The sequence below is a fragment of the Scylla paramamosain genome, chromosome 33, assembly GCF_035594125.1.
Source record: "Scylla paramamosain isolate STU-SP2022 chromosome 33, ASM3559412v1, whole genome shotgun sequence".
Classification (NCBI taxonomy): domain Eukaryota; kingdom Metazoa; phylum Arthropoda; class Malacostraca; order Decapoda; family Portunidae; genus Scylla; species Scylla paramamosain.
In genome coordinates, this window is record NC_087183.1 from 11,974,868 (window position 1) to 11,982,367 (window position 7,500).

At 41.3% G+C, this 7,500-nt stretch overlaps 1 protein-coding gene and 1 long non-coding RNA gene across 2 annotated transcripts in view; one reads left to right on the top strand and one right to left on the bottom strand.

The window, feature by feature from the left end:
- The window catches only part of LOC135089706 (zwei Ig domain protein zig-8-like), a 72,848-nt gene that overhangs the window by 8,658 nt on the left and 56,690 nt on the right, over positions 1-7,500 (bottom strand). The window lies entirely within an intron of this gene.
- Positions 6,640-7,500, top strand: part of LOC135089707 (uncharacterized) — a 164,833-nt gene continuing 163,972 nt past the window's right edge. The window contains exon 1 of the long non-coding RNA XR_010261582.1: positions 6,640-6,678. This is a non-coding gene — a long non-coding RNA (uncharacterized LOC135089707). The remainder of the gene's footprint in view (positions 6,679-7,500) is intronic.

The window sequence follows — 7,500 nt, forward strand, 5'->3', positions numbered from 1 at the left end:
AGAATTTATAGGTCAGATATAGAAGAGAGAGAGAGAGAGAGAGAGAGAGAGAGAGAGAGAGAGAGAGAGAGAGAGAGAGAGAGAGAGATTTATGGATCACTGACCTCAGGATCTAAGAGAGAAAGATAAGTGCGTGTGTGAGGTGAAGTGAGTTGGAATGATGTGGTGTATAAGGATTAACATGAGGATGATATAGTGAGTGGACTAAATAAAGAGTCGGAGATACACGTTTGAATACCATTAAGCAAGTGTGGAGTTAGCAGATTTCACATTAAAAGCTGGACTGTTAAGAAACGATAGATATAAAGAAAAAAAAAAAAACGCAAAGATCAGTAACAGAACACGTATTTGTTTTTACTTAGTAGGTATCGTATCAAGGAATTAAAAGTTGAAAATAGCCAACATACTTACGCGATCGAGTATAAGTACAGGTGAGAGTACTCCCAGGTATTGGTGAACGTGATAACAAAAGGTATCCAGGAAAGCTTTGACAATGCCCAACAAATGTCAAGCATTGAGAAATAGAAATAAAATACAATAAAACACGAGCATATGATTGAAAGATGAATAGAGATCAAAGTGTTTTTTTTTCTTTTTGTTACAGGTACTTTGTTTCATTACTGTTCTCATATATACACATTCTTACGCTTTGATTAAATTTTATCCGTTTCATGTTTTTACCTGCGCGCGAGAAAGGACATGTAAAATATAACATGACGGTATTATATTCTTATCTAAAGCTCGAGGATATAAAACTCGTAACCTTCATATCATGGGCGTCGTAAAGAGAAAAAGCTGGCAACCTCTCGCTCATCTTTCCATTTTTCACTTTTTTTTTTTTTACTTTTTTTTTATGTGAAGCGAGAAGGAAGCGGATGGGATTGTTTTGGTGTTATGTTTAAATGTTGTTACTTCCCACATTCTTATTCTGCTTTATTTCTTGATTTTATTTGGTTAGCTTCTGTTTGTCTGGTTTCTTAAATGTCAACTCATGTACAGGAATAGTAATATCCGTGAGAGTAGTAGTAGTAGTAGTAGTAGTAGTAGTAGTAGTAGTAGTAGTAGTAGTAACAACAGCATTTGGAACTACTACAAGACCACCACCACCACCACCACCACCACCACCACCACCAACAACAACAACAACAACAACTACTACTACTACTACTACTACTGCTGTTACTACTGCTACTAGTACTACTGCTAATACAACCACTAACACCACCACCACCACCACCCCCACCGTCATAATTATTCACAGACAGGCAGGGACACCCCATAAAAAGGTCTGATGGACTGGTGGGTCGTAAAAGGGAACTGATAGGGAAGGTTGGGTCATCACATCATCATCACTGTGGATTTTGTCCCTCTCTTCCATTGTACGAGGTGCGCCAGGTAGCCAAGCGCCCCACCTGCCTCACCTGAGCGGGTAATTATGGCGCCTAGTACTCAGGTGAATGTCTCTTGAAAGTTTATGAGAGGACCTCGAGACGGCTGGGCTGGGTACCACTGCTCACACACACACACACACACACACACACACACACACACACACCCTCACGAGCAAACTTTTTTTTTTCACATCTATTTTTCTCTTTACTTTCTCAATTCCTACTCCCCAGACGCCTCTTCCACTCCCACTGCTCTCCACTCCACCCACTCCGCTCCACTCCGCCCAATCCGTCCCGCCTTTCTCAACTTGTCCGTCCATCTGGCGAGGTCCCCGAGGAGTCCCAGCCGTCGCGGAAGGAGCGTTGGGAAGAATGTTCAGTCACCAGCAGGTCTAAACAAACTCTGAAAGACCAATACCAGAAGGAGTTGGACGTGCTTTTCCTGGTTATTCTTTCCCTTTGCTCCGTGTTCCTTCCTTGTCTTTATTCTGATTTTTCTTCTAATTATTGGTTGTTGTCGAGGTGTTCGTCTTCGTTTTCCTCTCCTCCTTTTAGTCTAATTTCTCTTTTTCTTCTAATTCTTCCTGTTACTTACTTACTTCCCCTCCTCCTCCTCCTCCTCCTCCATCGGTTCGTGTTTGTTAATGAGGCTGTGTTTGTTTTCCGAGGGATGCCTACTTTCTAACACTATCACGGAAAGCTGTAAAGTCTGTAGTGTTTGTTCGCGTGTGTTTGTTTTACGGCAGACGGATGAGGTGTGCTGTGAGGTTTGTATGAAACTTTGGAGCATTTTAGTGTTGTTGCTCATTAGTGTCAATAATATGCTCCTCTTTACCAGGCTCCATTTCTTTATCCTCGCGTTAATGTGCATGTAAAAAGGAGTCTTTTTACCCTTTCCGCTCCTTGGCAAGTACAAAAAAGGATCTCCCGGCGGAAGACTAATTAAACACGGGGAGTGAATACGTCCCGGCTTTCCCCACACGGACGCTGCGAAAAACAAAGGCTGAAAAGAAAATGGGAAATGTGTATTCTGCCCCCACTGTCATCTCGCGCGTCCCTTCATAGCGACCACCTGAAGCAAGAGTGACAATGATGCAAGGAGTCAGACAGGCCACCGTCTGTCTTTCCCGGGCTAGTAGGAAAGCACACACATGCATAAATATTCAACACGGCACTTGTCAGCCTCTTAGCCATTCCTCGTGTGTAACTTTGGGGGTATTCTGGGAAGGTGGATCCATAAAACTTCCTGGCCCTACACCTTCGCTTTGTACCGCTGCCTCCTCCCCGCCACAAAAGAAGCTGGAGGGTCTGGAAGGCTCCGGAAATATTGCGTCGTGTACCTTTTTTCACACCTACTTCATTTCTACTTGTTTGTTACTTGTTGAGTTTTTCACTGCCTTTTTTTTTTTTTTTCCTGTGTTGTGGTGTCTTGTGTATTTTCAAGTGGTTTCGTTGGTATTTGTGCTCAGTCCTTTATTGCAGTTCTTGTCAATGATAGAATTCTTCATAAGTCGTGTTTTTGTACCTTTGCTTGCTCTATCGTACTTTTATTTTCTTTCAGCATTGTGTGACGCTATCATATATTTTCAGATCCCTTTTTTCATTTCAATTCATGCCACCTCCTGCAGAATTGTTCGTAAACCATACCTACTACAAACACCTCTGACATTTCACAATATCATATCTTTGTTTTTTCAGTCACGTGTGACGTAATATATTTTGAAATACCTTCATCATTTCTAGACTTGTTGTTGGCTGGATTCTTCACACACTAATAACATTTGTAATGTAATGTTGTTGCCTTCATTCCTGTTTTTGGTTCATACTGTGTGCCATATTGTCAAACGTTCCCATTCCTTTTCCATATTGCTGACTTCTAACAGCATGTGTTGAGAGGTAGTGATTTCCAAGTGTCTTTTTGTGAGTTTAATGTTAACTTAACAATACTTCTGCTTCGTCAATGGTAATAAAAAAAACACTCATGAGAACGCATTTGATAATCTATCTAATCTTTGAAAATTGTCCTTTTGAAAGCCTAAATCGTTTAAGAATAGGAGTTTATGTCATAAGTCCACTAGGTAGAAAGAGTGTCGAATTCCTGCAACCATAACAGAAAAATGGACAAATACTGACAGTCTTTTCAACGTGATGTAAATTCAACAATATCGAAGTAGGAAACTAACCTTGCCTCATCCCGTGTTTCCTGAAAGTTAAATGTTCCATAGCTTCACACCGCCACGTTAGGGTAAATGGCTCACACCACCGCCTCTTCTCACATCATTACCATACACACTCATGCCTGCTACCCGCCAACTATGTGGATGAGTTCTAAGATTGAGAATACCTTTGGGGCAGAACGAGGGTGCATAATGAGACTTAAACGGAAGTTTTAATCATGTAAGGCATATATTACTGTGCTGTCACTCACACCTCTACCAGACATCATTGAAACCCTTCGCAGACGCCCTCTGGTGCTGCGTTTGAAGACTAAAAACGGTTCTGCGACAGGGAGAGGGTGCGTAATGTGCATTGAGGTGAATTTCAAATGATAAAACTTGAAATATCGTATTGGTACTCACGCCACGAATACGTCTTTCCTGCACAAGCCTTCACAAAGCTCATTATAAAGACCATAAATGCTTTTCGGATTGAGAGGAACTTTGTAGCGAAGCTAGAATGGAAATAAGTTTATAAGATCCGATTTACTGTTTTGTCACCCAAATCAAAACTACCCATCAAAATGTTATTGTCATTCAGACTACTCTTATTTATCTGACTCGTCATATCGTTAGTCAAACTACTTGAACTCATTTTAAGTCACTACATTTAATTAAGTTAGTGAAATCAGACCACAATTACACATTTCTACAAACTTTCCTAAACCATCCCGGAACAACAAGACCTTCAGCCCTCCACACAATCGAGGGGCCTCCCAGCTGCCTTACTGATGGATTTACCCGCAATTGAGTTCCGTGTCAGTCACCGCGGACCCAACAAATCCCCGGCTGTCCAAGAAGTAATTCAGCGCCGAACACAAGACGGACTCCGCTGGTCAGCTGTAGCGCGAAGGGACGCACGGGAAAGAGACCTTGGCTTTGAGACACTCTTGCAGGAAAAGACGCAAGAAAAAGAGGCGGAACAATGTCGAGAGAGAGAGAGAGAGAGAGAGAGAGAGAGAGAGAGAGAGAGAGAGAGAGAGAGAGAGAGAGAGAGAGAGAGAGAGAGAGAGAGAGAGAGAGAGAGAGAGAGAGAGAGAGAGAGAGAGAGAGAGAGAGAGAGAGAGAGAGAGAGAAATGGAGCAGTGTCAATGGCGTTTCACTCATACTTTTCGGTTTTGCAAGTTTGTGATGGAAATTGCGGGCCTCCATCATTCTTCCAGCCTCCAAACTTTGCCCGCCGCACGCACGCACGCACACACACACACACACACACACACACACACACACACACACACACACACTTAAGAAGGATAAGAGGGCTATTTTAAGCGACTCAGCAGTGAAATATCCCTGCCAGTTTTCTTAGACTTTCTTAATATCCATCACCACCCAAGGAAGGAACACCACCCCCCTCTCTCCCCTCCAGCTCCCTCTCCCACTCTTTCCCTCTCTCTCTCTCTCTCTCTCTCTCTCTCTCTCTCTCTCTCTCTCTCTCTCTCTCTCTCTCTCTCTCTCTCTCTCTCTCTCTCTCTCTCTCTCTCTCTCTCTCTCTCTCTCTCTCTCTCTCTCTCTCTCCTCTCTTTCCCCTCTCCCTCAGGACCCGCTGCTGGAGTCTGGGGAGGAACAGACCACCACAAGAGGGATTATGAAAGCAGCTAGAGGGAAGTATTTTTTTTTTACTCTCTCTCTCTCTCTCTCTCTCTCTCTCTCTCTCTCTCTCTCTCTCTCTCTCTCTCTCTCTCTCTCTCTCTCTCTCTCTCTCTCTCATATTTCCCGTTTTTTCACAGTTTTTATTTATCTTTTCCTTGCCATGATTCATCTTCATCATGATATAGTTGTTTCTCTTCCTCACCTGGCGGATTAATTTAAAATTCACGACGCACTTTATTTGAATGCGGAATAATCTAGGTATTAAAATTCATCATATAATTACAGGTCAAGAAAAATACCTGTGGCTGCAGCAACTCACAAATAGTTTTTTTTTATCCTCTCTCACTAATATAGATTCCAACACGATATTTCTTCTGTAGGTACACGTACATATATATTTTTTTAGTAGCAATTTTTATAACGCATTTTTTCAACGTGTACTATTTTTTATTCTGGATAATTTAAAACGCTGTATTTATATTTCGAGTATTGAGTGTCTGTTCTCATATATATGTTTTATTTATTTATTTATTTTATTTTTTTATGCTATTGATACAACTTTTGCTAAGGCTCGACTGTTCTGCTAATATAATTTATTCTTTTTATGATATTTTCAAACAATGTATTTTGCTGAATGATCTTTCCTTTGCCGTTTTCCATTACATGTGTCTGTTCTCTACTTTATTTACTGAGCTTTTTAAATATCTCCTAAGTAACCCAATGCTCTATAGTGTAGTAACTGTACCATCATATTTTCCAGAGTACATTTAATTTTTCATATCTCACTTAATTTTACGTCTCCTGGAAACATATTCATTCATAATATTCTACTTAGCATTTATTTACTCATATTTATATACGAATTCTCTTTTTCCCGTGACCTTGGCGTGACCTGTGAATGCTTTTAAACTCACAATGACGCGATCAACGCCACGTATACAGAATCCAGTGCAACTATAAACTGTGCCTTAGTCCACAGCGGCGTGCAATCCCTCCCTTTATGACAGTAGCTCATCTAGAAGGAGAGAAGGAGGAGGAAGAGGAGGAAGAGTAAGAGGAGGGGAAGGGAAGGGAAGGGTCTAGGGTCTAGCCGCCTCAATGAGGATAATAAAAAGTTATGGGTTTGTCCCTAAGACTTTCTGAGCTTGACTTTGTGCTTTATATTACCCATTACTTAATATTTCTCTCTCTCTCTCTCTCTCTCTCTCTCTCTCTCTCTCTCTCTCTCTCTCTCTCTCTCTCTCTCTCTCTCTCTCTCTCTCTCTCTCTCTCTCTCTCTCTCTCTCTCTCTCTCTCTCTCTCTCTCTCTCTCTCTCTGTGAAATTTCATAGATTTTGAGGATCACTTTTTTAGAGGATAATTTGATTTGATTTTTTTTCCTCTACAACTTTTTTTCGATGATGTAATTTTTCTTTTTCTCTTTTTCCGTCTTTTTTACAGATCGGTTGGCGTCCTAAAGGTGTTGATGGGCCACAAAGGTACGCTGGGATAAATATTTTTATTTCGTTTTCTCGTTAATTCATTTTTGCCTTTCATTTTCATGTGGGTTTATTTATTTATTTTTTTTTACCTTCAATGCGCTTAGAGGGGAAACAAAAACTGATTGCGTTATATTTTCTTTTTCTTTTTTTCTTTTCTTTTTAGCTCCTGTCTTTTTTTCTTGTCTTCCTCCTCCTCCTCCTCCTCCTCCTTCCTCCTCCTCCTCCTCCTCCTCTTCCTCTCATATTCCTGTAATTACATGAAGGAACAATGCATTTTCTTTCCACCACCACCATCACCACCACCACCACCACCACCACCATCATCATCATCATCATCATCATCATCATCATCATCATCATCATCATCATCATTATTGCCTTTCTCCTCATTGTCATTACACGTTAACGACTGAAGGTAGGAGTGACTGACAAGGCTGTATAGGTCGTTAGTGTGTGTGTGTGTGTGTGTGTGTGTGTGTGTGTGTGTGTGTGTGTGTGTGTGTGTGTGTGTGTGTGTGTGTGTTGGATGACTGCCAGTTTCTACGGACTAACATTCCGATCACAAAATCACATTATCAGAATTTATTGTCTCTTCCTCCTTGGTCGGCAACAACCTTTTTTTTTTTTTTTTCAGCTGGTTCTATCCCCCTCCCCTCCCCTTTCTTTTTCTCTCTCTCTCTCTCTCTCTCTCTCTCTCTCTCTCTCTCTCTCTCTCTCTCTCTCTCTCTCTCTCTCTCTCTCTCTCTCTCTCTCCATTCCCAACTTTTTTCACGTTTTTCTTCCCCTTGCGCTCTATTCTTTCTTTCTCAGTCTTTTTCT